The sequence below is a fragment of the Ictidomys tridecemlineatus genome, chromosome 10 (assembly GCF_052094955.1).
Source record: "Ictidomys tridecemlineatus isolate mIctTri1 chromosome 10, mIctTri1.hap1, whole genome shotgun sequence".
Classification (NCBI taxonomy): domain Eukaryota; kingdom Metazoa; phylum Chordata; class Mammalia; order Rodentia; family Sciuridae; genus Ictidomys; species Ictidomys tridecemlineatus.
In genome coordinates this window covers 82,401,400-82,428,845 of record NC_135486.1, presented here as the reverse complement: position 1 = coordinate 82,428,845, position 27,446 = coordinate 82,401,400, and the positions used below count along the sequence as shown (strand labels likewise).

The 27,446-nt window shown below is 37.9% G+C and overlaps 1 protein-coding gene across 8 annotated transcripts in view; it reads right to left on the bottom strand.

The window, feature by feature from the left end:
* Nucleotides 1-6,932, bottom strand: part of Nebl (nebulette) — a 149,595-nt gene extending 142,663 nt beyond the window's left edge. For 4 of the 8 annotated variants that reach the window (XM_078023334.1, XM_078023337.1, XM_078023339.1 and 1 more), the window contains exons 1-2: nt 5,607-6,932; nt 5,441-5,519 (exon numbers count right to left, since the gene is read on the bottom strand). The gene's annotated coding sequence lies outside the window, so the exon portion shown is untranslated. Of the gene's footprint in view, nt 1-5,440 lie in introns of all 8 variants that reach the window. The other 4 variants (XM_040278005.2, XM_078023336.1, XM_078023338.1 and 1 more) reach the window with 3 other exon arrangements.
* Between the last annotated feature and the right edge of the window lie 20,514 nt (nt 6,933-27,446).

Here is a 27,446-nt window from a genome sequence, read left to right as displayed (position 1 = left end):
TATTCAGTACATATTCACTGGGCACCTGCTATATACCAAGCACTGTTTTAGGCACTAACAATCTTGCATTGAAAAGACAGATCCGTTTTTCATTCTGATGTGGTTCATCTCCTAGTAAATGGACCTAGACTTGAGAAGTGGATAGAAAGGCAAATCCTTCTGAAAAGGGGGGGGTTAAGGAACCTTGTCAATTTATTTGTTTTCAAATTGGGCACCATGCTAGGCCATATCTTCACAAAGTTCATTCTGGGTAGTAGAAAACTCATAATGCAGCTGCTGAAGCAGTCAGCCAGAGCAGCACAGAGGCCAAGGTCTGGGAAGAGAAGGGAACCACTAAGCCAGCACAGATGGGAGGCCGGCAAGAGCTTGCAGGCAGACGTGGAGGTGCACCAGGCTCAGAGGGCAGGAAGGCACCCAGGCTGGAGATCTCCGCGATCTCCGCTATCGTGAAGCAGGGACAGCCTCACATCCCATGTAAAGGTTTCCTTATTTTATCCTAAATGCAGTAGAGAGCCATTGACAGACTTTGAGGAAGAATGTGGCATAATCAGATATGTACTTTAGGAAGAATTTGCAAGAAACCATGTGAAAAATAGCCTGGAGCAGAGTGAGAGCAGTCAAGAGACTAGTCCAGAAAGCAAAGCAAGGGACAGGGACACATCCTATATAAAGGATGCAACAAGAAGGCTGGGGATATACCTCAGTTGGCAGAGTGCCTGCCTTGCAGGCACAAGGCCCTGGGTTCAATCCCCCCCCGCCCCCGCACCACAGAGGAGGAGAAAAAAAAAAAAACAATAAGCAGTCCAACAAGAAAGATAAAATATAAAGCACCAAACTGTCCATTCTTGGAGATAAAAAAAAATAGACTGGAAATGACATGGATGATCTTGGCCTTCATGTTTAAGAGGTAGAATATTTAGACATATGAAATACTAATTAAAACCACAAAGCGGGCTATGATATGTGCACTGAGTGGCACAAAGGACAGCACAAGGCACAAGGCACTGCAATAATCCAGAGACCAGGAAGAAGGCTGGAGCTGGTATTTGTGCGTCTGGGATCGGAGGGCTGGGATATCTGTTACTGAAGTGAGAAACTGTCCTAAATAACAGGAATGATTCATGGAAAAGTCCAGAACCAAGTAGCCAGGCCTAAAAGAAATGGACAGAGTTGACAAAGCTAAGGTGGAAAATAATTTAGGAGCAATTGGGGAGGATCTTCAGAGATAGAATGAAAGGGTTCAGGAGAGATTAGGCTTGATCCTACTCAAAATGGAGGTCCAGGATGGTTTGTTAGTGAGTCCTAATGAAAGTCCTGAAAAAAGAGATATACCAAAAAGATTTAGCTGGTAATGTTGTTTAAGAGACAAGGAGCACAAAGCACCTGGAAGGAGAGAAGATCACTTAGGAGGCTACTGCAGGAACTCAGTGCAACTGAGAGGAAAGGAATGGGAAAAAGGTCTTCACAAGAGGAAGATCTTTGGAAATCAAATCAATCGTCTGCCACCTCCTTAATCTCTCATTTTCAAGAAGTTGCATGTGCTAATTCCACGATCATGAAGCATCTTCCCAAAGCTTCTCTCCAGAAGATGTCATCTTATAACCACAACTCTTGCGTTAGCCATGCACAAGCCATTACTGGTCTGGGACATATTTGTTCCTTTAAGTGACTGGGGTTAGAAAATTGAGGATAAAAAAGAAGAGATCAGCCTTTGAAGTTCTGCCCTACATGGAAAAATAAAGCAAAACCAGGTGTAAAGTAAACCACGAATTGGAAAGGACCAAGAGGTCATTTTCCATACGTTGTTCTCATGAAAGTCTAAGTATTCCTTCTGGAAAACTTTTCCTTGGGTAGAGATTGTTCAGAGCATCTTATTGGATGCTATATGTCAGAGTGATCAAAAAATGAATGAAGTATTCATCCATGTGTTAGATATTATAAGAAAAACATAGACTATTGCTCTATTGCTTTTTTTCACATATTTGATCTCTGATTTAAAGATACTGCTACTGATGGATCCACTATATTGCTTGGGACTGCATTGGAGTTACTGGTCACAATGAGTTGGAGGCAAGGTTCAGTCCATTAAAACAACATAGAGATTCCCTCAGTAAAGTGATGAGTCTTCAAGGGCTCACATCTTAACAACTGACCTCATAATTAGTCATCTATGTCAATCAGCCTAGTTATAACACAAATACCATTCTATTCTCTTTTCAAACTACTTCGTGTATTAGACTTAGCTACTCAAAATCAGAAGCTTTCATTTAAAATTTTCATTAGTTATCAAAGCTGTTTCTTGGACATGGGAAAAAATTAGAAGTCTGTTTCCATGTTAAATGCTATTCTAATTCCTGCATTTCTCCCCTTAAAAATTAAAAAAAAAAAAAACTTTCAACATTTGCCGAATATAAAAAGAAAACCTCCTATGTCAGTTGTTCAGATTCATATAAGACCTAATTGCCTCCTACAAGATAATTTTGCCACCCGTTTACAATTAACATGCATTTCTCATGCATGAGTTGACCCAATTACATAACAAATTTTGCCTTTGGGGATTTCTCTTGACTGCTTGTCTTCTGTCCACCGTACAACTCAATTTCACACTGTCAGCAGCCTGAACATGGTTACAGTCAGTCTCTGTCAAAATGATTTATTTAAATTACAAACAGAGACCAAATCCCTAGATAATCATCTCTACCCTCACATGCTCACCCTTACATTCAACCTAACTTTGAATCAAATCTTTTAATAGTCTGTAGACACTGTATTCAATTATTACATAATGTTTAGTTCTAATAATCTAATATTTCTGAAGCTAACTCATAAAATTTCAGGAAACTAAATCAGCAGTATCAATGCAAACTTATTAACGGGCATATAATTTATTTTAAATTCCAAGAAGTCAATTAAAAATTATGTGGCTATTATCAAAAAACAGTTAAAAGTAATTACACTTCAGGATCAAATTACTGAAAGATTTTTTTCTATAATGTTAAAAAAAAGCTCCAATCTTAGCTTTTCTTGTAAAGCAAGCAAGTATTTCTTATAAATGGATACACTGGATTGAAAATGATAGCCAAAAAAAAAGGGTATTTAGGAAACAGGATGTATAAACAAAATTATAGACAAGGCAAAGAATACAACAGTGGTAAGAACACTGATCTAAGAGGGTACAGCCAGACACACAGCAGAGTCATGTAAAAATACTCCCTGTGTATATCAAGGACAAGCACAAATCCTGACAAATCAAATAATGATCCACTTACTATTTCAGTCGGTCTGTAAAATGTATCATTTTCTCATTGGGTATTTTTCTTCCTTTTTCACCTGATATTCTTCTTTCCCCCCCAAATAAATGAGAAAATAAACACCTAGTTTTTACCCACAGCACAAAGTCTGTAAAAGTCTCCTGGGGTTCGACTTTACCATTTTATATCACAATTGATCCCCAGGCTGTCTCAGCTAATTGAAAGTGCAGCTTATATGGGTGTGTAAACAGGCAGAAGAAAATGCATCAATAATCTCTGTCAGGCTACACTGGGTACCTTGGATGCCTGGCAAGGATGCTGCTACACCATCCTGCTCCGGGCACCTGTATATAAACCTGAAGGTGAACCACTCAAAACTAGAGAAATGCCTTTAGAATTATCCACACAGGCTAGAACTAGAATAACAAGAGATAAAGGGTTTTATAAAAATCCCCAAGGACATAGCATTCCTCAATTCTTATTTGTACACTGTCCTTTAAGAACATTTTCCTAAAACATTGTTAAAGGAAATGCAAAGACGGGGCTGGCCACGTGGCTCAATGGTAAGAGCACCATGTACCTAGCATGCACAAATCTGAGGATTCAATCTCGGCACTACAAATAATAATAGTAACAAAATAAAATGACCCATAGAATTTGGGACCTAGAAGGAGGATATGATTAAGTGATTTAACCATGAAAAATCTGTTGACACTGTCCACAAAGGCTGTCAGGCTGCATTCTGTTGAAGTGATGCATCTGAAGCAAAATTGGAACTTCTAAATAATATCTTTAATTAAATGGTTTGACTGGATATCCTGATTTCCCATAAAAATCTGTTTGCAAGTCCAATACTCTATTTTCATAAATAACCTCTATTAAACTCTACCTGAATAGTAATATTTTGAATAAGATGAAGACAATCTTGTAGAACAAAATTGGAAAATAAAAGAACAATTCTTTATTTCAGAGGCCAAGTTCTATTTCTTCCCAACCATTAAATAAATTCTAAAATCATACCTCTTCTCTTTTTCTTTCTATAGCTATTCTGGGTAACATAGCAGAAGAATTTTAAATTGCAGGATTTAATAAATCTCCCTTGTTCAATACGCTGTCATTATAGGTTCCATAAGAAAGAAGGCAGGGCTAACCCACTCTCACCTCTTTTATTACACACAATTTGAAATTTATAGTTGTACTTTATCCCACACTTCAGTAACATATGCAGACTGAGGGGGCATATCCCAATGATTTCAAATCCTTCACAAATGAATGTGAAAGTGACTGAAAAAAAATTCATAACATTGACACAGACACAAGCAATCAAAAATGCCCATTCATCCATAACATATTACCCAAAACACCTAGGAGTTGTCACTGCTTTATGTCTTTATACTTCCATTAGTCCAAGGGGGACTAATGGCAGTTTAGAATGAGCCATATAATATTTAAAGACAAAAGGGACGAAAAATATATAAGAACATGGAACAAAGGGGGAAATAAAGATCATGAAGACACTTTAGTTAACCCACCTAGATCAACATGTATTGCACTTGGAGTTCCAATTAAGACTCACAAATCTCACATCCCTTACGATGTTCAAGAGGAGTCAGCTCCCTCCCAGCATCTCCAGCAAGAAGATACTGGGGTTTTCCCAATCTAGATACTTTCATACCTTCTTCCTCTTAAAACAGACACAATCTAGGCCACCGTCAAACCTATCTGGGTTTGAGCCAATATTGTTCTCCAGGTGTTTGGAAAACCAGACTAACCAAAGTATGACTTTCAGATCAATCCCCAATTTCTTACAGGAAAAGATCTTTTAGTAATATGGAAAACCCAGTGAGGTAATGGGAAAAGTTTATGAAGTTAGAAGCTTAGAAATGAATAATAAATTTTCTAGACCTCAGAATAATTGGCAGCCTCCCTTTCTCAGGAGTAGGTCTTGAACAGTAACATTGTGAAATCTATGTATTTTTTACTGTTACCCAAATGTTAAGAAGACTCAAAGTGACTAAAAGAAGTCTGCTAAGGTTGCTAACATCAAGACACCACAAAACAATATTTTTTTTAAAAAAATGTCTAAATTATATGCTTTAAAAATTTAGCATTCTCTAAATTGTAGGCTTAATCTAATTGGGGCTTTATACATAATGCTATGTATATGATAAATATAGATTAATACATACCTGTGTCATAAGGCATCTTTGCGTATTTAAGAAGGGATCTGGCTACGACCTCTGATATTGAATAAAATGTATATGCCTGCTAATGATAAAGGATGGAAATGTGATCAGTTCTGTTCTAGTTAAATATGAATATTGACTTAATTTGAATATAAATGAAAAGGCTTACCTTAGAATCCACTGCAATCTTTCCAGTAGCTGTCATGTAGATGTCTTGAGTAGAAATGTTGGATTCTTTTTGAAATAAATTTCTATGATAGTTGAAGACTTACGATACAACTTTGCTTTTTACAGCATTGCTTTTATTTTTTTTAATTTCCAAAAATTATCAAAAGAAAGAAATGCTACTGAATGTCACTGCTTGTGGAATGTGTCTCTGATTTGCATTTTTAAAAGCAAAAGTGGATTTTTAAGGAAAGAATAAAGGGGAAGGAAGACGAGAAGAGTGATCTTCACTGTTCATGATTGGCAGGTTGTTGGAATGCAGTAGGAAAACTAAGTGACAAATGTTATGAATCTTTAAAATTCAACTCTTTCTCTTCAAAGGAAAAAGCCCTTACTAATATAAAATGCCCATTTAAAGACCAAACAATGGGTAAACCTTAGGGTATATGATTTAAAAAAAAAAAACAGTGTGCTGTTCTTCCTCCCACTCCCTAAATTCATTTTTTTTAGACATCAAATGTTTTGTTTTTGAACTTCGGACAATTAAAATTTTTTTCTCAAATCATGTGACACACAAAATCCACTTCTCATGAAAAGCGGTATAAGTGTTGCATGTTTGCTTCTAATTTTATCACGCAGCTATTGATTTTCATTCATTTTTCCTCTTGGATATCTATCACTGAATTAATTTTGTAGAAAAATAAATTTGGGTGCATTTCATACAGTACTTTGGAAGAAACAATCACACATATGAGTTACAAAAAATTAAGAATGAATTATTTAGCCACCTTTAATAAGTACTAAACCAACACTTTCCTGTCTCTAATATGTTTTAAACTTCTGTGAGTCCCAAATTCCTTTTTAAAGGAAAACATAGTACCCAGAAAGATGCAGCTTTTGTAACTACATACGTAAATGTTTATCTCCAAAATCAGATAGAATGCATGATTCAACACATATCTAATTTAAGGTATTAAGCTATCCATACATGTAATTAGCAAATGTAAGATTCTTCAAGATAACTTAACCTTTTATGTATATTTTGCATGTTTAGCCACAAGGAAAGAAAAAAACTTTTTTAAACTGAGTTATAAAAATCCTATTTTGGAAAGATTCAGAAGCTGAGAACTATTTAAAATGTGGTAAGATACTGCATGACAGTAATTGATAGGCTCTAGATGGCGGTGAAGTCGGAGGGAAGGGATCTCACAGGCGCAGTTAGTTGTTTGAGGACTCCGTTCCTCGCACACCACAGCAACATACACTCCTCCAAGACACCCAGACTCACACTGCCCTCCACAAACACACTCTAGAGCTGCCAAGTCACTAAGCCGCAGGCACCTACATTACTGATTTGTTCCTGCGTCCTCTTCAGCCGCTGCAATTCCGGAGTGTCTGTTACGATGCTGAAGCCCCTCCCTTTGCTTTCTTCAAAATCTCTTTTGTACTTGACCTAGGAAGGAGGAAGAAAATAAAAGGGGAGAAAAATTAAAAAAGAAAAGTAAATAGATGAATCACAAATCCCATCCAGGACAGACAAGAGCCCAAGAAGATGCTAGGATTGGAAGCAATGCCCACAAACACAGGTCTCAGCAAGAGGGACCCTGAAACTTAGCAGCACATAGCCAGGCCACCTGGTTTATGTCCCAGCAACTCCACCTACTATCTGTGCAATCTCAGGCAAGTTACTTCATCATTCTGGGCCTTAGTGGTCTTATCTGTCAAACGGTGACAACAAGAGAAGCAATATAATTGGTTGTAGGAATAGAATCAAATGATTCCATGCATGTACGTGGCTGATGGGAACAGGTAACTAATAGTTATCATCATCCTCAATATTAATACTATTACTGGAAAAACAAAGTTAAATCTTCTCCTCTCAGGCCTGTCTTGTCAATGACAAAGCATTGTCCTGCGATTGAACTGTTCTCTGAATAAAGGACACAAACAAAATCAACAGTCCTGTACCTAAGTTCTTCTCACTCTAGCTCACAAGGCAAAGCATATGGACACTATTACACAAAGCCACACCGCCATATGGCAAGTATATAATTCTTATGAAAATATTTATAAAATAGGCCACATCTCAGGACTTAAGAAGCCTCCAATAAAGCTGGGAATGGAACCACCATTTGACCCAGCTATTCCCCTTCTCGGTCTATTCCCTAAAGACCTAAAAAGAGCATACTACAGGGACACTGCTACATTGATGTTCATAGCAGCACAATTCACAATAGCAAGACTATGGAACCAACCTAGATTCCCTTCAATAGATGAATGGATAAAAAAAAAAATGTGGCATTTATACACAATGGAGTATTACTCAGCACTAAAAAATGACAAAATCATGGCATTTGCAGGGAAATGGATGGCATTAGAGCAGATTATGCTAAGTGAAGCCAGCCAATTCCTAAAAAACAAATGCCAAATGTCTTCTTTGATATAAGGAGAGTAACTAAGAACAGAGTAGGGCCGAAGAGCATGAGAAGAAGATTAACATTAAACAGGGATGAGAGGTGGGAGGGAAAGAGAGAGAGAAGGGAAATTGCATGGAAATGGAAGGAGACCCTCAGGGGTATACAAAATTACATACAAGAGGAACTGAGGGGAAAAGGAAAAAAATACAAGGGGAAGAAATGAATTACAGTAGAGGAGGTAGAGAGAGAAGAGGGGAGGGGAGGGGAGGGGGGATAGTAGAGGATAGGAAAGGCAGCAGAATACAACAGACACTAGTATGGCAATATGTAAATCAATGGAAGTGTAACCGATGTGATTCTGCAATCTGTATACGGGGTAAAAATGGGAGTTCATAACCCACTTGAATCAAAGTGTGAAATATGATATATCAAGAACTATGTAATGTTTTGAACAACCAACAATAAAAATAAAAAAAAAAGAAGCCTCCAATACATGCCCTTGGCAGAGTGTATGCCGAGGTACCTATGATTTTCCTCCCAGTGTTTTGATCCACTTTCTTCCTAGTAACAGCACAGTAAGGTTGAATTTTACTGAAATTTACTGGGACAGTCATTGCTTCATCCTACTGGGTCCGATCTCATGTTACTAGCATAACAGCTAAATATTCTGCCTGTTAATGACTCAGACAGTTGTATCACTTTGTTCTTATTTTCTTAAGCCTAAATATCAAGGAGTATGGAAACAGATTTTGATGGCAACAGAATCCCCTTTTTAAGTTCAGAATTACAAGGCTCAAACTGACACTCAAAAGTAAACTCACGGGGCTGGGGTTATGGCTCAGTGGTAGAGCACTTGCCTTGTCTGTTTGGGGCCCTGGGTTAGAGCCTCAGCACCACATAAATAAACAAAATAAACATACTGTGTTCATCTGAAACTAAATAATAATAATAAGTAACATAAAAATTGGGATTCTGTAATTGAAGATTCTGTATAAGTTTGAAAAGTTCACTTAGGAGATCATGGAGCTACTTTTTTTTGTTGAGCACATCTGTACTTAATTAAATACTTAATTTGTAACAGTGGTCCACTTTATGCTTTGAATATAGCCCTTGCTGCTCTGCCACTGCAACTTATTTTTAAAAGGGACATGTAGAAAAGATAGTGGAATGAGACGACATCATCACCCTAGGTATGTGTATGATGACACAACCAGAGACATGAAAAATTGTGCTCCATTTGTGTACTATGAATTGAAATGCATTCTGCTGTCATGTATAACTAATTAGAATGAATGAATGAAGGATTGAATGAATGAATAAATAAATAATATGTTTCTTTCTCTTCCTCTTTCCCTCCCCCTCCCTCATCTCTCCTACCCTCAATCTTGGGAAAAGAAAACAGGATTATCTTTCTTCCTCATTCTAGGCAAGTTATCTGTTCCTGAATCCAGACTTTCAGGATGGCACCAGAAGATCTCAGAAATGACTATCTTCCAAATTAACAAGTGAATTACAACTCCAACAGAGAACATGTGGAATGTAGCCTTTGAATCTCCTCTTTAAAAGCCCCCTGCCCCACTGGGGCACAGAATCACAGCCTCTGGGACAGGAGTCCCCTGTGCTTCTCCTTTGCTAACAAAACAATAAAGCTTTTTCCTTTTTGTCAAAACCGCATCCTCATCATTGAATTGGCATGGGGGGACAAGAACCTAAGCTTCCGCAACTGAAATACTAAAACACTTACTTTATTCCCATAAATAAAAGGTCCAATAAATTGCAATATTATTATTCCAGAGAAAATGCTGAGTGAGTTGAACCCTCTAACCTTCAATCTCCCTGCCACATGTGAAGACACAAACACTGGCACTTTTCTCAGAGTTTTATGCCTAACTAAGCAGAGAAGCCATTTAGCTGGACTGGTCATAAGCCCTAGCGTGCAGGACCATAAAATAATAAGAGAGATGACAAGATTGTGCTGGCGGTGTTAGGGAACAGATAGATGTGGATGGTGAGAACAGGAGGTTAAGGGGGTAATTCTATAAAATGGGCCCACAGTGCTGACCCCCAGGTGCTTTCTTTTCCAAGAAGCAATTTACCTGCAGCCCTGCCTGGCCTAAGTGGACTCGCTATGACACATTCTTCAGTAAACTACCTGTCACACTGCAAGAGAAATGCAGGCCCCAAATAATGTTGACAAGAGGAACCCTATCTTCCCCCTGAAGGGGGAGACTTTTTGTGACTAGATCCTGAAAATCTGGAGATAAGGATAATTCCTCCTAATCATAAAAATCTGTAAGAACATATGGTTAAGAATCCAATTAGAACTGGTCAGCATGGGTCAAGGCAACATAAAGTTGCCATTACTCTGGGGACTCTGCTGTCCGTCAAAAGTCAAGAGGTGAATGTAGATGGGACTCTCTGTAAACTTCTCTGGGATCCCCAATAAAACTGGAATGCAGAAGAGGCACACCTCCCTCTCCTCTCTGAGAGGACCCACTCTCTCCCTTGAGAGTGTTCCCTTCCCCTTTTCCTATCCCTTCAATAAACTCATTCCAGTTACTCTCAGCAATATGTCTGAAATATTTCTGACTTGATCGCAAGAATTGGGGTTTGAAGAGGGGGTCTTTGCATTGCCTCAGTTTCTCAGAAGGACCCAGCTCTGTAATGGCAGCAGACATGGAAATGTAAGAAGAAGAGTCTATCAGACAGATCGCAACATCCCTAAAGCCAGTTTCAGAGAAAGCACCATCACGTATTCTTTTTGATATCTGTTTCACCTTTTAAAATAGCAATGTGCAAAGAAAGAGGAAAAAAAAAAAGAAAAAACATTCAATTCTAGAATCACAATTTGGAGCAGACTACCATTTGGCAATCTTTGCCACATTTATGAGACACATGAGAATCCTTTGATTCGGGCTTGCTTAGATAAGTGACTAGTTTTGAAAAGTGTAAAATGATCTCTATAAATGGTTCACAGCATTCTAAAAGATATTTATTCCTTTTCAATGGTGGGGTACACAACCAAACCTCATGTGCTCAGTACCAACCCACCAGCATTTCTTTATTACGTGGGGTAGGAGCCTTGGAGACGTTAGTCAGCTGTCTTTTCCATACTCCCACCCACTGACACCCTATCTACAGAGCCTTGGCTCACCAGAGTTGCTCAATAAATGTTTCAGAAAGTGAAGGGAGAGAAAGAGAAAGGAGGAAGGAGAGAGAGAGAGAGAGAAGGAATTGAAGCCAGATCTACAGGTAAGAGAGGAAATTCATACTTAGGAAATGGAAAATGGCTTCACTTGGCTGGAACAACTGGTGGAAAAGAGGGATTCTGGGGAGAGTGGGTAAAGGCCAGGACATTCCGCTAAGACTCATAGCTCTAAGTAGATTTTGAAACAAATTGCTAGCCAAGTTGCTTTTAAAAATTAATATTAACATAGCAAATATTTATTAAGCCTTCTATAAGCTTCCCTTGGAATCCCTGCCTCTTAAGCCAGCAAAAATAAATAAATAAATAAATAAACTTTCCTTCCCCTGTGTCCAGCCTTGGATATGGAAGAATCATCTCTGGTCTCTTAGAAAGTGATTCACAGTGATTCCATGAATAACAATAACAATCTTCTAGGAATGCCATTCTCTGGAATCTGGAATCTCCCCCTCACATGTTCCTTGATTCTATCCTTTTTGACTTTATTGGGCACCTACAAGATGGCCAAGTGCTGTCCCATGGATGGGAACTATGCAACAAAGAAAGCAGTCTACCCTCCCTGCCCTCAAAGACCTTATGTTACAGGACGAGAGATGGAAAAGACACAAGACCCAACTAAGCCAAGAAATTGGCCTGTGAGTGAAAAGTGCTAAGAGAAACATAGTGCCAGACAGTGGGGTGCACAGTAGGAGGAACACTGGCCTCGCAGGGTGGCAAGAGAAGGCCCCAAAGAGAGGGTGACATTGCAATAATCCTGAGTAGTATGGTGGGGGAGGCACACACACGTTCAGAGAGAGCTTTAAAGGTGAGGGTACAGATGGAGCAAACTCCCAAAGTTGAGAACGGCACAGAGGGAACCTGGCTAGAGCCCAAGCGAGGGGAAAAGGAGGGCAGAGAGTGAGCACGGGATGTGCAGGCCCTGAGGACACTGGCTTCCCCCACCCACCCCAGCCAAGACAGGAAGACACTGGAGAAGCATCGCGCAGTTGCGGACTGGAGTCTTAACAGGCTCTCCCCGGCTGCTCTCTGCAAGCCCAGTGGGGGAATATGATGAAGCCAGGAGACCCGAGGGGCAGGCAATGTCAGATCTTCTTCCTCAGCTGTCCTGGGGCCAGGAAATAGCAAGAGTTCTTGGGCCCATCCTCAAGACCCTGACTTCCCATGAACTCCTGTCAGAAAGGGGCAGGAAGAACACAGAAGTGGAGAGGACAAAACTAAGATGCATGCCAACCTGAGTTCAGAGAGTATGCTTGTTATGGTTTGGAGGTGACATGTTCCCCCAAATCTCCTGCTAATTCAGAAATGTTCAGAGGTAAAGTGATTGGGTTGTGAGAGCTGTCACCTCATCAGCCCACCCTGGTTGGAATGGACTGGGTGGTAAATGTAGGCAAGCGGGTAGGCATGGCTGGAGGACGGGGGTCCCTGAGGGCATGTCCTAGAAGGCTGCATCTTTCCTGCAGCCCCTCTGCCCCCTCTGTTTCCTGACCCCACCATGATCTGAGCAGCTTTCCCCTACTAGGCCCTCCCCTCGGCTGCGCTGCCTCACTTTGGGCCCAGGTCGATGCAATCAGCCATCTATGGACAGAGACCTCTGAAACTGGGGAACCCAAAGAAATTTTCCCTCATCTCAGTTGTTCTTGTCAACATTTTGGTCACAGCAACAAAAAAGCTAATTAAAACAGTGCTATACCTGGGAACTAATGCAGTCTGATTTTCCCACAGTCTTATCCCTTCAAGGCTGAATAAAGGCACTGTGAAAATACACTCAAAGTCAAATGCAAGAACTTCACACAATAGAAAACTCCATCTGTCTGTCTTCATAACTAAGTTAAACATATATTTATTTCAAATATTGGATGCTGTAGAATTTTGACATTCTGTGTGTGCACATTAAAATTCTATGTGTGGATACAAGTGTGTGGATATGTGTGTTCATGGACAGGTGTGTGCAGGTACATATACATATATGTACAACATACAGGTACATACATTTATCTTCTACCCAGGGGTCAAAGAAAAATCATGAGTGGAAGAATAGACAATGACATGGCAATTAGAAATTCAGTTGATATTTTCAGTAAGCTAAGACAAATCATGTATCCAGTGCACATCCATTTGCAGAAAGTTAAGTCAGTCACTCTATGTTTCTGTATCTTAATGAAGCTGTTTAATTACATCAGCAAACAAGGACTTGAAGCAAAAAGGTGAGAAAAATAAAAAGAGTGTGAAATGTTATTAGAGAAGGAATCCCAAACACATATGAATGAGGAGTAGAAGTTCAAGAGGATTCATGGAGTGGGTTACAATGGGCCAGAGCAGTAAGTACCCAGGGACAGAAGGGTAAGTAACACAGCGGAGGAGATTCAGACTCCCATAAGCTTGCTGGAATGTGTTTAATGGAAGCTTAAAATCTTCAGGCACATTTATTACTGATTTGTGTTATTCTGCTTTTATTTCATACATTTCTGATATAGTGAAATTAATGACCAATTTCATTATCTCCCATGACATGATAGATAGTGCACATTATTTTTCAAGGGGCGATTGTGAGGGTCACAGTATTTTAAAACTACATGCAAAACCCTTAAGTCTGATCTGTAAAATTTAGTGCTCAATTACGTACCATCTTGTATAGTTCACTAGATTCTGATACTAGAGAATGTGGACCATATGTTTCTTTCTATCTCATCGTGTTTTGCTTGGTGCTAAGCATACATTAAAGGTTTGATAAGGATTTCATGATTGATTACTATCAGGTTTTGTATTTTTAAAGTCTAAAATGCAGAAAATTGGTTAATCTCACAATATTAGATGAGAACTAAATCCTACAAAGGAAAATCTGATTAAGGGCTTTTTTTTAAAGGTGAAGTTAATTTTAACAAATGTTAAGTCAAGGAAATGAGCTCAAAAGTAAATTTGCTTTTTTCTAAATTAGTCTCATAATTTGTAAATTTGTGGTTAATTAAATAAAATTAAAATTATAATTACCTTTTAAACATAATTAAAAAGCATTAAAAATAATCTCCATAGATTTCTAAGCCTTAGATTAGCCTTCCATTACATTCATAGAGGTACTTAGTGATATTTACAAATTTGTCAGGTTTCCATGTATATTCACAACCCAATTTTATCATATTTAGAGTTCTTTCATTAAAAAAAAATAGTGAGGCCTACATTTTATTCTAAACAAATATTCTAACTACCAAGGAAAGCATATTTTAATTAATTTCTCAATCAGCTAAGATAATTAAAAATCACATCTAAGACACTCAAGTGTAACTTAGTGGTTAACAGCACAGGTTCAGAAATCAGACAAATTCATCTTGAGCCCGGTTTTATCACTTACAAGCTTTGTGACCCTAGGTAAGTTACATAATCTTTTTGAGCTTCAGTTTCCTCAAGTACAAAATACGCATAAATGTAATGCAACATTTATAGCCTTTTGTGAGATTAAACCAGATGAGGGTTATAATGCCTGACATTTATTAAGCATCTACTGGGTTCCAGGCCCTGTACTGAGTGCTTTCCATATTGTGGAGCAGAGCCAGGATGGGAAGCCGGCGGGTGTAAGAAGTGCTCACCAATCCACTACTTTAGGCGTGTGTTTCCTTAGTCATGGTAACCAAATACCTAGAGAACAAGCCTTTAGCCCATGCATGCACCAGGCCATCTGCAGGTGGAAGCTCCTTCCATCTTCTTTGGATCAAAATAGAATATAAATAAATACAGGAAATTTTTAAAAATTTAAATTTCCTTTACAAATAGTATCTTCACATAAATCCTGGCAGGTACACATTATGGCCCATCTTAGAGATAAAGGAACTTGGAGGAAGTCACAAAGCTAAGGAGGGGCATCCACTCTGGAAAATTCCCAGACATTACCTTTCACTTTATCTGACAATGAAAAAAAAAAAAAAGTGGCAAAGTGAAAAATATCAAAGTGAACACAAGATAGAAAGAGTACCCCATAAACAAGCAGAGAAGAAAGTGGAACTGATTAAATATTTCTTAGTAGAGGATATCCAAAGACTGATGCATCTTAAATTTTTAAATTAATTCATTATTTGTAATGGATCCTGTAGTGCCATGAAAGTAACAAAAATAATTACCCAAAGTAAAAATGAACACAAACTATACTTCATCAAAAAATGTTGTTTAGATAGTTTTTTAAGGCAATGGTTGTATAAAATTTCAATTAATGAAGATCAGGCTGGAGAAAGCATTGCCAAAATTATAAGATTGATGAAAATATTGATTCACAGCAAAAAAAATCATACCTACATTAAACAGATTTAATTCATATTTTTCACCAAAAAAATGTCACAAATAGAATTTAATAATTCCGACATCTATGATTTTTGACTCCTGGACAAACATGTTCTCTTCACCACTAATCCTTTAGAGAAAGCTCCTCTCACATCTTCTGATATGAGTGTGGCTTTTAAATATAAGTAGCTTAATTCATACGCAGACTAGAATGTATTAAAATTATTTGAATCAGAAGTATCATGTAAGGTTAAATTAAGGATAGAAAAAGAAATTGCAACAGAGAACATTCTTATGTGCCTATTTTGAATTAGGAAATGGGTAGTTTCCAGATAGGAAATAACTGATTAGGAAATTAGTAAATCAGAAAAAAAAAAGCTACATCTCAACTATGAAGAAAAGAAATAAGGATAAACCAGCACTGTACACAAACAGAGCTAAACTAACCCAAAACAGTCACAAAATGAAAATAACCTGTCCTTAATCTCAAAGTGTCATAGCAGATGAAAGTGACAGACGATTCTTCAATTTTCTTACATATGCTTGCTCCTTAACAGATTGATAATGTCATTAAAACTGTTCCTAACAGCTCTCCCACACCTGTGATGGCATTATCCAGACAAACACCGACTGTTTTTCAAAAAAGAAAACATACCTCTTCCACTTCTACGAAACTGAAAGGAAAAAAAATGTGTAACACAACAAAAATGAAAAGAAAGAAGGCAAATATAAAAGTAAATACATTATAACTAATGTGTATACAAACAATACTAAAATAGCTTCCATGATTGATAGCATTCACCACACACAAAAAACCCATGGATCTCAGCGAGTCATTTTAATCAAAAAATTCAAAAGATTATTTCCTTAATACAAAATTTCATCTAAAATATAAGTCTCCTAGAAATTTCTACAGGTTATTAAAAAAAATCTATGTTACAACTAGAAATACAGTACTAATTCAGATCTTCCATGGGAGAGAAACTATTAAAATGAATATATTAGAAATGCTGAAGAATCAGGTGAAGAATTATGGCTTCTCAGGCTTCTTAGCTAACAATGAGAGCTTCACATTGATTATATTGTCAGTTTTAAGAGATACTGGTACGTCTCCTCGCTGCTATGTTATAGCAGTTATGATTTACTGAAGACCTAAAGGTATCAGACATTGTACTAAGTACTTGACAAATCCTCTTGCTTCATCTTCAAAAATCACCCTTATTATAAGAGATATGCCATTTTTACATTGAAAAATATAGAGGAAATATATTATTGGGTCCACCCCACACTTCCCTCCTGTCCCCCCTTGACCTATCTAACCTTTTCCAAGAAGCACCATTTTCTTACATGACCCACTTACTTCCTTAACCACCATGGATTGGCCCAGAGGTAGTCATCTGGCCTGAAGTAGTTCAAGTCAAGATGTCTGGGAGACTTGGGGATTGGGATCTAAAATATACAGTGAGTCTCTTCCTCTGGAAACTTAAAGTGTAAGATACAAGTCTTTGGAATGATCAACAGCCATTGCTTGCCACCAACAGAACCCAGAGGTTAGATGCAGCTCATCTACCAGAGAAAGAGAGTTCAGGCCTGGTGTCAATTAAATCCTGGTATCAACTAGCAGGCACATTCCTGCCCTGGGATTTTGTATTCAAATATCCTCAAAAATGAATTACCACTTAGTTTGAGTTAATGAGGGTTGGGTTTCCAATCACTTACAGCTGAGAATTCCAACTAATACAGGGAACTGAGGCCCAAAGGCTATAATTCAAACCCAGATCTGCTTACAGTCTTTTCTCTCCCAACCTATCATGCTTCAAGATGCCAATTCAAACATCCAAGATTGTCACATTGAAACCTAGTTTTAATGAAAATATACCCTTATTTCTTTAAAAATACTCAATTTTAAACAGCAATGTACTCAAGATTGTAAATAATTTTTAACTGTTCTTACATGTTACATACATTAATCATCATTGAATCTTTAATGGTTACAAATACTACTAATGAGATACTCAGTCAATATGCATCAAATGAGTTGGTTACTAAGGTAATGATTTCAAAATGAAACTTAACAATAATTGTAATCTTAAGGTACCAACTTCAAAAAGTATGTAGGTTAATTCAATATTTTTACTTTTATGTAAACTATGATTTTTCAATAGAAAAATTAGATACTAAATAATTCAAGAAAATCCCCAATATTTAAACATTAATGTTATAACTAGAAAAAACTACTGCATAATATATTGGTTAATATACTACATTAAGTGCCAAGTTGTGAGATTCAGTATAAGTTCATGGTGTTACAGGTGCAATTATATTATTCTCTTGCTGACCTAAAATGAATCCTTCATCAAAAGATACTAACGGGGTCCAGATGAATCAATTTCTGAGTCAGTTTCCCAAAAGGATTTAGAGCCTTTCTTTTCTTTCCAGAATAAACGTCTCAAGAGGAGATTTTATTTTTCTTGGTAATGCAGATTTCATACTTAAAAGAAAAAGAAGGGAAAAAATGGTACTTTGTAGATAATGGATGTGGGAGAGAGGGGCCAGTTCGAGGTTAACATGGTGTTTCTACCTCTGCTGCTAATCCTGTATCTAAGCCCATGTACATCTCACTCAGACATCTCGACATCTAGGAGAATACAGCTATTTGAGAAATAGGAGTAAGTTGGCATTGCCAATGAGCCAGGTGGTCCCACTGTTTGGAAACCATCTGGTCTGAGTTTTCTCTTTGTCAGCACCATCAATACATCAATAGCAGAAGCTATTATGAGGATTGTGTGTGTTTCAGTTCTTTAAATAAACTCAAACAAAACTACCCTGAATGTAAATTTGTTATTTCTTTGAATTGTGCCTTCAGACTATACTGAAATCCATATTGAGACAAGTTACACTCAAAAATCTACATCCATTACTGAACTACACAAAATGCAGTACCCCAAGACTAGAGGTCCCCCTCAGACTCCAGCAGCATCTTGTGGCCACATTAACCTTTAGTAGGGCCGCTACTGGCCAACCCATCGCCAGCAAAATGAGGAACTTTCTTCTGAGATAGCAGCCAAAGCTAATCTATATATTTAGTGTGGGCTGTAAAGAGATTTAGATATTGGGAAAGCTCAGAGGTGTTATTTAATCACTTCAAGAAAAAAAAAAAGGGTTGGTTGGGGGGCTCTAAGAAACTTAGATCTAATGAATCAAGAGGCCCTACTGACTCCTCATCCTACGTACAACAAGACAAGACATTGAGTGATACTCATCAAGTCACTGCCTGGACAGAAACACAGGATACCAAATATGTGCCACAAAGCACCAAGCCCCTACCTATTTCTAAAATCAAGGAGCAGAGCTTACCAAATACACGAAACTCTCTGTAAGACACACATGTGAACAGACATTAGCATTAATAAACCCTGTCCCCTAAGACCTTAATCTCAGCTTCAGTCACAGTTACAGTTTCCAGGCCCAGATGCTTTTATCAGAATTCCCAGTGTCAAACCTTCCTAAATGCCAGTGCCCCTCCCCCAAAGGCAGGCCTTCGTTTCCCTGCCCTTTAGATAGAAGCCGGAAGTCACCATGTCACATTCACTTAAGAAGGGACAAATTAAAGAGGTTAAAGTAGTGACCTAAAGTTAAAAGAGAAAGAAAGTGAGGCTGCAAGAGATTTTACTTTCTTCTCCCAGCGGGTCATCCCCGCCGCCCCCACCCCCCTTTGCACCAATGTTTGACTTGTCAAAATTGCTTTGCTTCATCTGTACCTGACATCTAAATCATTTGACAGGCACATAACCTTATCAAATTTCTAGTTATAGTACAAATAGAGGTAACAAACCATATCCACGGAAATGGATAACAGCTCACACAAAGAGCTGGGCCCACAGGAAAGGGGAGCCACTCCGGGCCTGCTGGCCTGCTAGCCCACAGGAAAGGGAGGAGGTCCCGCAACATAAAAGACTCATTCTACCAAATCCAATTGGTGCTCCCATTCTTCTGCCTGAGATCAAATCAACCAAAAGGCTCCACACCAGGGGTGAAAAAAATTGTGAAATCAGTGGTGTTTGTCTGCTCCAGCGAGCATTGAAACTTAAAAGGCAAACGTAACAAAGGCATCAGAATGGAACCTTTCCAAGTTCTCTGCCAACTACAGTCTGTGCTAATACACGAAGTCATATTATGAAGTTCCATTTCCTAATCCAGTAGAGCAGCGCAAGGAAAAACCCATCCTGGATTTTATGCGTAACTCATACTGAAACTCCCTGCTCCTCTCTGGTGTTTGCTCAGGAACAAATAAGAAAAAGGGTGTTTGCCAAAAAAAGAATGTTTTAGGCAATATATCACATTAAAAAAATGAAATATGGTATGAAACCTAAGTCTGTTTTTCTTCCGTTTAAATGCTTCAAGCTTCCAACACTTCTGGAAATACAGAAATGCAGAAGAAATTAGGAGAAGAAATATGTACTAAGCTAGGCAACCCTCCAATGAAAGGGCAGACTCAAAATTAGATTTCAGTTTATCATACCATAAATATCCAACTTTTCTGACACTCCCCCAGCTTGAGACCTTTTAATCCACTCCCAAGAAAGGCTCATCCAGACTTCAATACTCTAATGAGAATACCACATCCTTTTACTTTTCTAAATGAAGACAGATCAGTAAAATCCCAAAGAATATACAGCTTGTTTGTATGAAGTTACTAGTCAGTATATCTATTCTCTTCATGGGACATTATTCATTTAAAATAACTAGGAAAGGTTACTACAAACCACAAAGAGATACTTGATGATATCAAAAGTTTGGAAAAGTGTAACCAGTAACCAAAGAAACTACTCATAAAAGTAAAAACTGAGCAACTCTGGGAGCAATATGGTGCCACATCTCCTTATCAAATTAAGTCACCTTGGTGTTAAAGTGGAATTTTAAGGAGGTAGCTTTAATGAAACAGTTTGTTGGATGTAACTCTGAGACTTCAACAGATTGTTTTGAGCATCGTTCTTATCAGTCTTAGATAAATGTTAAATTGTAGGTACCAGCTCAATCTTTGTTAGTCCTTAAGAACACTGGCTAAGATTCAGAAAATCAAAGGTTATAGGTTTTCTGTCCTATGTAGAAGCTAGAGCAAAATAAAGGAAAGAAAATGGGGAGAATGGGATATCATAAAGATATAGGGAAGATCAAGGTATGGAGCAGGAAATTAAGAGACAGGGAGGAGGGATGAGAAAGGGGAGGAAATATGGAATAAATTGAACAACACCATGTTATTTATATATAAATACACCATTGGGGAATTTGACCTTTATGTATATGTAGAAAGTACCCATCAACAATGAATAAATAAACAAGAAAACAGGAAGATAGGCAGAGGAAGGAAAATAGGAGGAGGGAGAAAACAGGAACTGAAATAAAATTCCTTGCAAGTATGGTTTTGTCAAAATGAGCCTAACTACTAATGTATAACTATAATGTTTCAATTTTTTTAAGAGAAAACACTGGATAGAGAAGACAAAAAAAAAAAATGTACTGATTCAAGGATACATCCCTCCAGAGGGACATTCTGTCCAAAGTGGCTTTAAAAAGCAAGGCAGGCTTTTTTTAAAAAAACAACAACAACAACAACAAAAAAAAGCATTTAAACATTTTGATGTTGACTTCACAAATATAGGAAAAGAGTTTATCTGACTCTCTTGGCTCCCTTCCTAGTATTATTATGAATCTTATTGCATGTCACAAGAAATGCAAAATTTTTGAATGATTATTTTATAAGGTAGAAATACATATACATGATATCTTATGTATTATGATTAGCATTTGTCATTCCTTAAGCACCCAGTATCCATCACTCTTTCTTTTGGGAACAGCTTCCTTCCTTTTGTAAACTGAGCTCTCCTCTTCTCTTGCCTATGGAAAATAACAGAACTTGGAATTGGCCAATCGAGTACTGCATCCCCATCTCAGCAATTCGGCCAGGCATGAACATATCATCCAATCAGGGAGAGAGAGAGACCCAGTGACTCTGTTGCTGGGGGACTCTGTGCCACGGATCTGTCACCTACTGGTTGGATGAAGGTATGGTAACCACCTTACAAACACATGAGGTAAGCCAACCTGAAAACAGGGCCACCCCAACAGACACAGAATTGAGAGATGGAGAGAAACTGGGCCCTAGTGACATCCTCTGAGCCCTGCTTGGCTGCCTGTCCTGAAGCCAGTTTTACCCCGGACCCCTCAGACACCTGAGCCAACAACCCTAATGCTAGCCTGAATTGAGATTTCTGGCACTAGCAACAAAAATAGCCCTGATGTGCTCATCTACATTTTGTTTGCATATAAAATATCTAAATGGGCTTTAGAGCCTTCCAGATTACTTTCCTCTCAGTATCATACCTTCCATCTGCTGGGCTAAGATAACACAGCTGTTTGTGATCAAAGCTCAATTACCCAAACTAACAGAAAAGTAGTTCAGATAATCCTTTCCAGTGGATATTGGAAAAGTATTTGCATACAGCTTGAGAATGTACCATCTACTTACAGAAAGCCAAAAAAAAAAAAAATCATGAAATGCTGTTTAAACATTTTTTTTAAAAAATCCTTAAATGGGAGTTCCCAACAAACTACTGCATAGAAGTAAAATTAAATGAATAGATACATATGTAGATATAGATACAGATAAATAAACTAGTATCAGAGCCTACACAAATTGATGCAAAGTAGCCATTTTAGCAAGGGTATCTAGTCTATTTTTTTTTGTAGTTGTAAATGTAGTTTTCAAGAATTTGCTGGGATGTTACTATTTAAGCTGCCAGTGATAACCATACTTATTAATCATAAAAAATGGCAATATCACCAGAATGTCATTTTAAAACTATTTCCAGAGGAGGGAATCATTTCCTAAGAAGAATGAAAACAAGATAACTGTGATTTAGCTGTATATACTTACAGATTTCAGATTTCTGTTGAAAGATATTTCCTTCATTGTGCCAAATTCCTAACAGGATCTGACAAGTGTCTCATTTATACCTTTTCATCCCTTAACACAATATAGGTATTTGAAAGTTACTATCCCCTTCTCCTCAAAAAAAAAAAAAAAAATCTTTTCTCACTAATTTTGTTTTTCTCTCACCAACTTGGACTTTTATATTTCAACGATATTTGTGTTTCGAAATGTCCATTAAAGAGAAAATAGAAGCGGGGCAGGTGACACATACCTGTAATCTCAGCGGTTTGGGAGGCTAAGGCAGGAGTTCAAAGCCAACCTCAGCAAAAGCAATCTCTAAGCAACGCAGTGAGACCCTTTCTCTAAATAAAATACAAAATAAGGCTGGGGATGTGGCTGAGTGGTCAAGTGCCCCTGAGTGCAATCCCTGTTAACCTCCCCTCCAACCAAGAGAAAAGGGACAATAGATAAATTCTGATATTAGGGCAATCCTCTCCTAACAATGCCTTGTTTTACATGGATTCAGTAGATGGATAATAAACTTAGTGTTAAAATGGATCACAGGAAGACCTAGGAACACTTATTTGAGGTTTTGACAATAAGCTAATTTCAATAAAGAAAATGGTAATATTGAAGAGTGATATGATAGGGTGGGCAAAGACCCTGATCTTGGGCAACAGAAGCAGGGAGTAGACAATTTGGTGGAAAAAAAAAAAAGAAAAAAAAAAAACCTCTTGATTCCAAACTTTGAACTGAGCCAAACATCCAGTGGCAAGACCGTAGTGGCTTCTCTGAGGAGTGTGTCTCCTCCCTTAGAAGGTGAGGAAATTAAATTAGTTAATCCCTGTGGGTCTCATAGAATGCTACGACATTATTACTTGTTCTATACAATTATCTAGAGACCTACTCATAAAATATCTAGAGAAAGATAGTGAGAACAATTATCTTGAGGCAGTTTATAATAATAATCAAATAAATCTAAAATCAGTAAGCTAACACAAAAGTATGCACTGAACTTCAACTATGACTTGATTCATTTTAAAATTATTTTTAAAAATCGTCAGTGAAGCAAAGGAATCTCTCTGATTAATCCTCAGTTAGCCATAACACTGAACATGGAAATCCTCTATCCTTCATCTTTCCAGTTCTCTATAGCAATAAACTTATTAGTTGTTCTCAAATTGCAAAGAGTTGTGTCCAAAATAATTTTCACAGGTATTCATAGTGAATAATTTTTGCAGTGGAATTGTGTATGGGGAAGAGAGCATTTAAAGTAATTGGCCTGTCCAGGGACAGAACCCAAACTTGGCCTCATTAATATAATGGCCAAGCCAACTGAGCCGCCCAGCCATGAACTAATGAGACATATCCACTTACCTTGTGCATGACACACTCCAGAGGAAAGCTACACGTGATACACACAACAAGGGGGAAATGCTTGAACATATCAGGCACTAAGAAACACTGGTTTCTTACAGTCGACTCTGAGTTGCACCTTAGTTAATCAAATTCTATTTTAAATGCCTCAGGGAGCTGGGATTTAAAATTTTTCTACAGCAATTACTTTCTTAAAGAGAAAGTCATTGACTCTAATTTATCTATTTTGTAAATCCATATAGTTTATCAAAAGGTAAAAATATTAAAAAGCTCACTCAATAATTAATTTTTAATCAAAACCCATAAAGAAAGGGAAAGAGCACTTTCTAATAATGAAATTTTCCAGGCAAACATCCAAAACCCCAAAAGAAGTTTAGTTTAAAAAAAAAAAAAACTCTTCAAACTTCTAAAAAATTAAGATTATATTAAAAACAGGTACACAAAGTACACATAGTAAAAATTTAATATCAAGCTTGTGTAAGCTACATTGATTTCCATCCTCATTTTAAACCAAACCACCCTGATATTATTTCAACCTAATAACAAATTTGTTTCTATGCTATCAGAAGAATATAGTTGTCAGTTTCTTTGAAAAGGTCCAGGGGACAAAACTAAATAATTTAGTGAACTGGAATGTTGTTTTTCATGTAGAACAAGATAAAATATTGAGCAAAAAAAAAATATTATTTCTAGAAAGAAGAAAACTGCGAAACACAAACAAACAAACAAAAACTTTCCATTTGACCCAAGAAGTGTATCCTTGTTTCATCAAGTTTTGACAACGAAAGATTTTACCCTACAAAAATCTGAACTTAAATTTTGTTAAGCTACAAAAGAGAAGAACTGGAGGCATTCTATAAGCTGGGGTCCCCTTTTCATCCTAGGGTTGTTTTATTTTGTGTTGCTATCACAAATACCTGAAGTAGAGTAACTTACAAAATAAAAAGGTTTGTTTAGCCCACAGTTTGGAGGTCCAAGAGGATGGAGCCAACCCTAGTTGGGCTCTCATAAGGGCTTTCTGATGCCAGTCTCCCTTATAACAATCCATTCTCCCAGGAACTAATCCTATCTACAAGATCAGCCTGAATCTCTTCCGAGGGAGGGAGACCCATAACCTAACCACACTCCTCAAAGACCCATGTCTTAAAGGCTCCATCACCTCAATACCACCACATTGGGGACCAAGTTTATGGTACATAAACCTTTGAGACACACCATATCCAAGCCATAACAAGGGTATAAAAGGAGCCCTGGGAAATCTCCTCCCATTCATTCCTAAGCACTTGCTCAACACAGCCCTTCCGTAAGTTAGCCAAAGTTAGCCTTGGTTTTTATACACTAGAGAGAGAGAGAGAGAGAGAGAGAGAGAGAGAGAGAGAGAGAGAGAGAAATGTTCCCCATTTCCAAAAATGTCTTCAATCTCAAGTGCATCCATCTCTAAGTATAGGAGGTAAGGAATCCTTCTACACTTACCTACAAAGTATTTTGTTCAAAAAGTGTATTTTTAAAAAGTCAGAGTCTTTAATACTCTAATAAGGTTATCTCCCACAAGAAACATCAAAGCATGGATTAACTTTATTATGATGAAACCTCATCTAAGCTGCTAATTAAATATGAGGATAATCAGCAAGATTTCTCCTTGAATCCTGGCCCTCAGTTCAGTTATTCAGATATGTCCATAAGTCATGAAAAAAAGTCTTCTGTCCTGATGACAATAAAAAAATTTAAAACACCATCTCCAAACTCATTTCACAATCTACAAATACTGGTCCAAGCCAAACATCCAGTAAGCAGGACAGGAAGCACCACTGATTACAAAGGTATGTGTGAGCTTCGATGGAAATGATGTTTAAAAGAAAAAAGCATCTATGCACATTAAAAGAAAAATCAAAACATAGATGCACTATATTCTTAGAAGATGGGTCCCTGATAATTTCAGACTTTTATTTCCACTGCTGCTGTTTTAAAAGTAGTTATGCAAAAATAAAAAGTTTAAATACACATCCCTTCAGGTTATTTACATATTCTGCACCTGTTGGCACCACAAGCATGAAGAATGGGCCCTACAAGGGGAAATGAACAACATCAAGTAGTCCTATTACTAAATGAGGGGTCCCCATCAGAAGCAGTACTATATGGTAATTCCTTGTCCCTCTGAGAAGTTCTAATATCTGCATAGCTGTACGCATATTTGAGATTGTTCCAAATCTACAGTATAACCGTATAATTTTTATTTCACTATGGAAAGGGGATATTCAGGGGGGGAAAAAAGCTTCATCATTTATACACACACACAATTTTACTAGCCCTCTGCCTTCTCTCTGACTCAAAGAATAAACTGTCCTGGCTCCTACCTGAGGACAACTCCTCCACTGTGCACTGAGTCTAATACCTCCTGAAACTGTCCAGTAAAGCACAGCACACCAAACATTAACCTCTTTCTTCCATTATCAAATTGCCCCCCTCCCTCTAATGGACCCTTGCCATTAGCCTGTGAGCTTACTATGTGTCTCTAACGACACTCTTAATAATTACTCAGAGGCAGTTTTTGTCTTTAAATGCAAGCATATATTCGATTATACCAATCATCAAATGTAAATAATTAATACAAAAAGTGTTGGGAATGCAGGAGCACCCCAACTAGCATTCAATGCACACTAATTAAAGACTAAAAGCAAATCACACAATCCTAGGGCAACCACGAGCCCCCAAGAATCTCTGATGCCACGTGACTTTTCTTGGCCAAAGAGCAGACATTGTTCCTGTCTGGTAGTTCTCTCCAGCAGATGGTTGGATGTCAGAGAATGGTGCAGTCAGTCCAGGGACAGACAGCAAGGTGGCCAGTCCTACCAATGTCCTTGGAGCAAAACTCTTCAATATGACAGGCAAGCTATTTAAATCCAATTCCAAGTTGGTGGTGTATGTTGGTGATTGGTTACACCCAGTGAAAGTCAATGTCCATTGGTTATGACCAGTGAGGTGATGTAATTGCAACTGGGCATGTTCTTTGCACATGTCCATTGAGCTGTGATCCCTATCAATTGTAACCAGTCATTGCTAAGCATGCCTATGGCTAGTGCTCTTACAGCTCCTTATCAACTGCAGCAGACATGTGGCTACTGCAAACAGTCCAGTGGCTACTGTTCCTTATGGCCAGCAATGTAGTGAGTCCCAGCATGTCCCAGCATGTCTATGGCACATGCTCCTTACACTATGTCACCCAAAACGCTGTCTCTCTGTTGGTCTTTATAGCAAAAACTATTTCAATAGTTGTCTGAATTTACAGCTTTGACTTCTTACTTCCTTGATGATCACATTCCAAACAGACTTTTGTGCGACCACACCATGGAAACCACTGTTGGCAAAGTCACTAGTGAACTCCATGTTGCTAAATCCAGGGGCAATTCTCAGCCATCAACTTCTCAGAAGCATTTTAGAGAAGATATCCTCATCCCCCTTAAATCACTCCCTTCACTTGGCTGCATCCCAGAATCTAGAGACATGCCTGAGGCACATTAAGTACTCAATAAATATTTTCTGAATGAATAAATAAAATTGTCTGCTTAAATTTAGACTGCTCAGATGTTTCATACTAAATATTCTCTGTATGAAATTACAGCAAATGCTTTAAGAATTTTAGCTGCC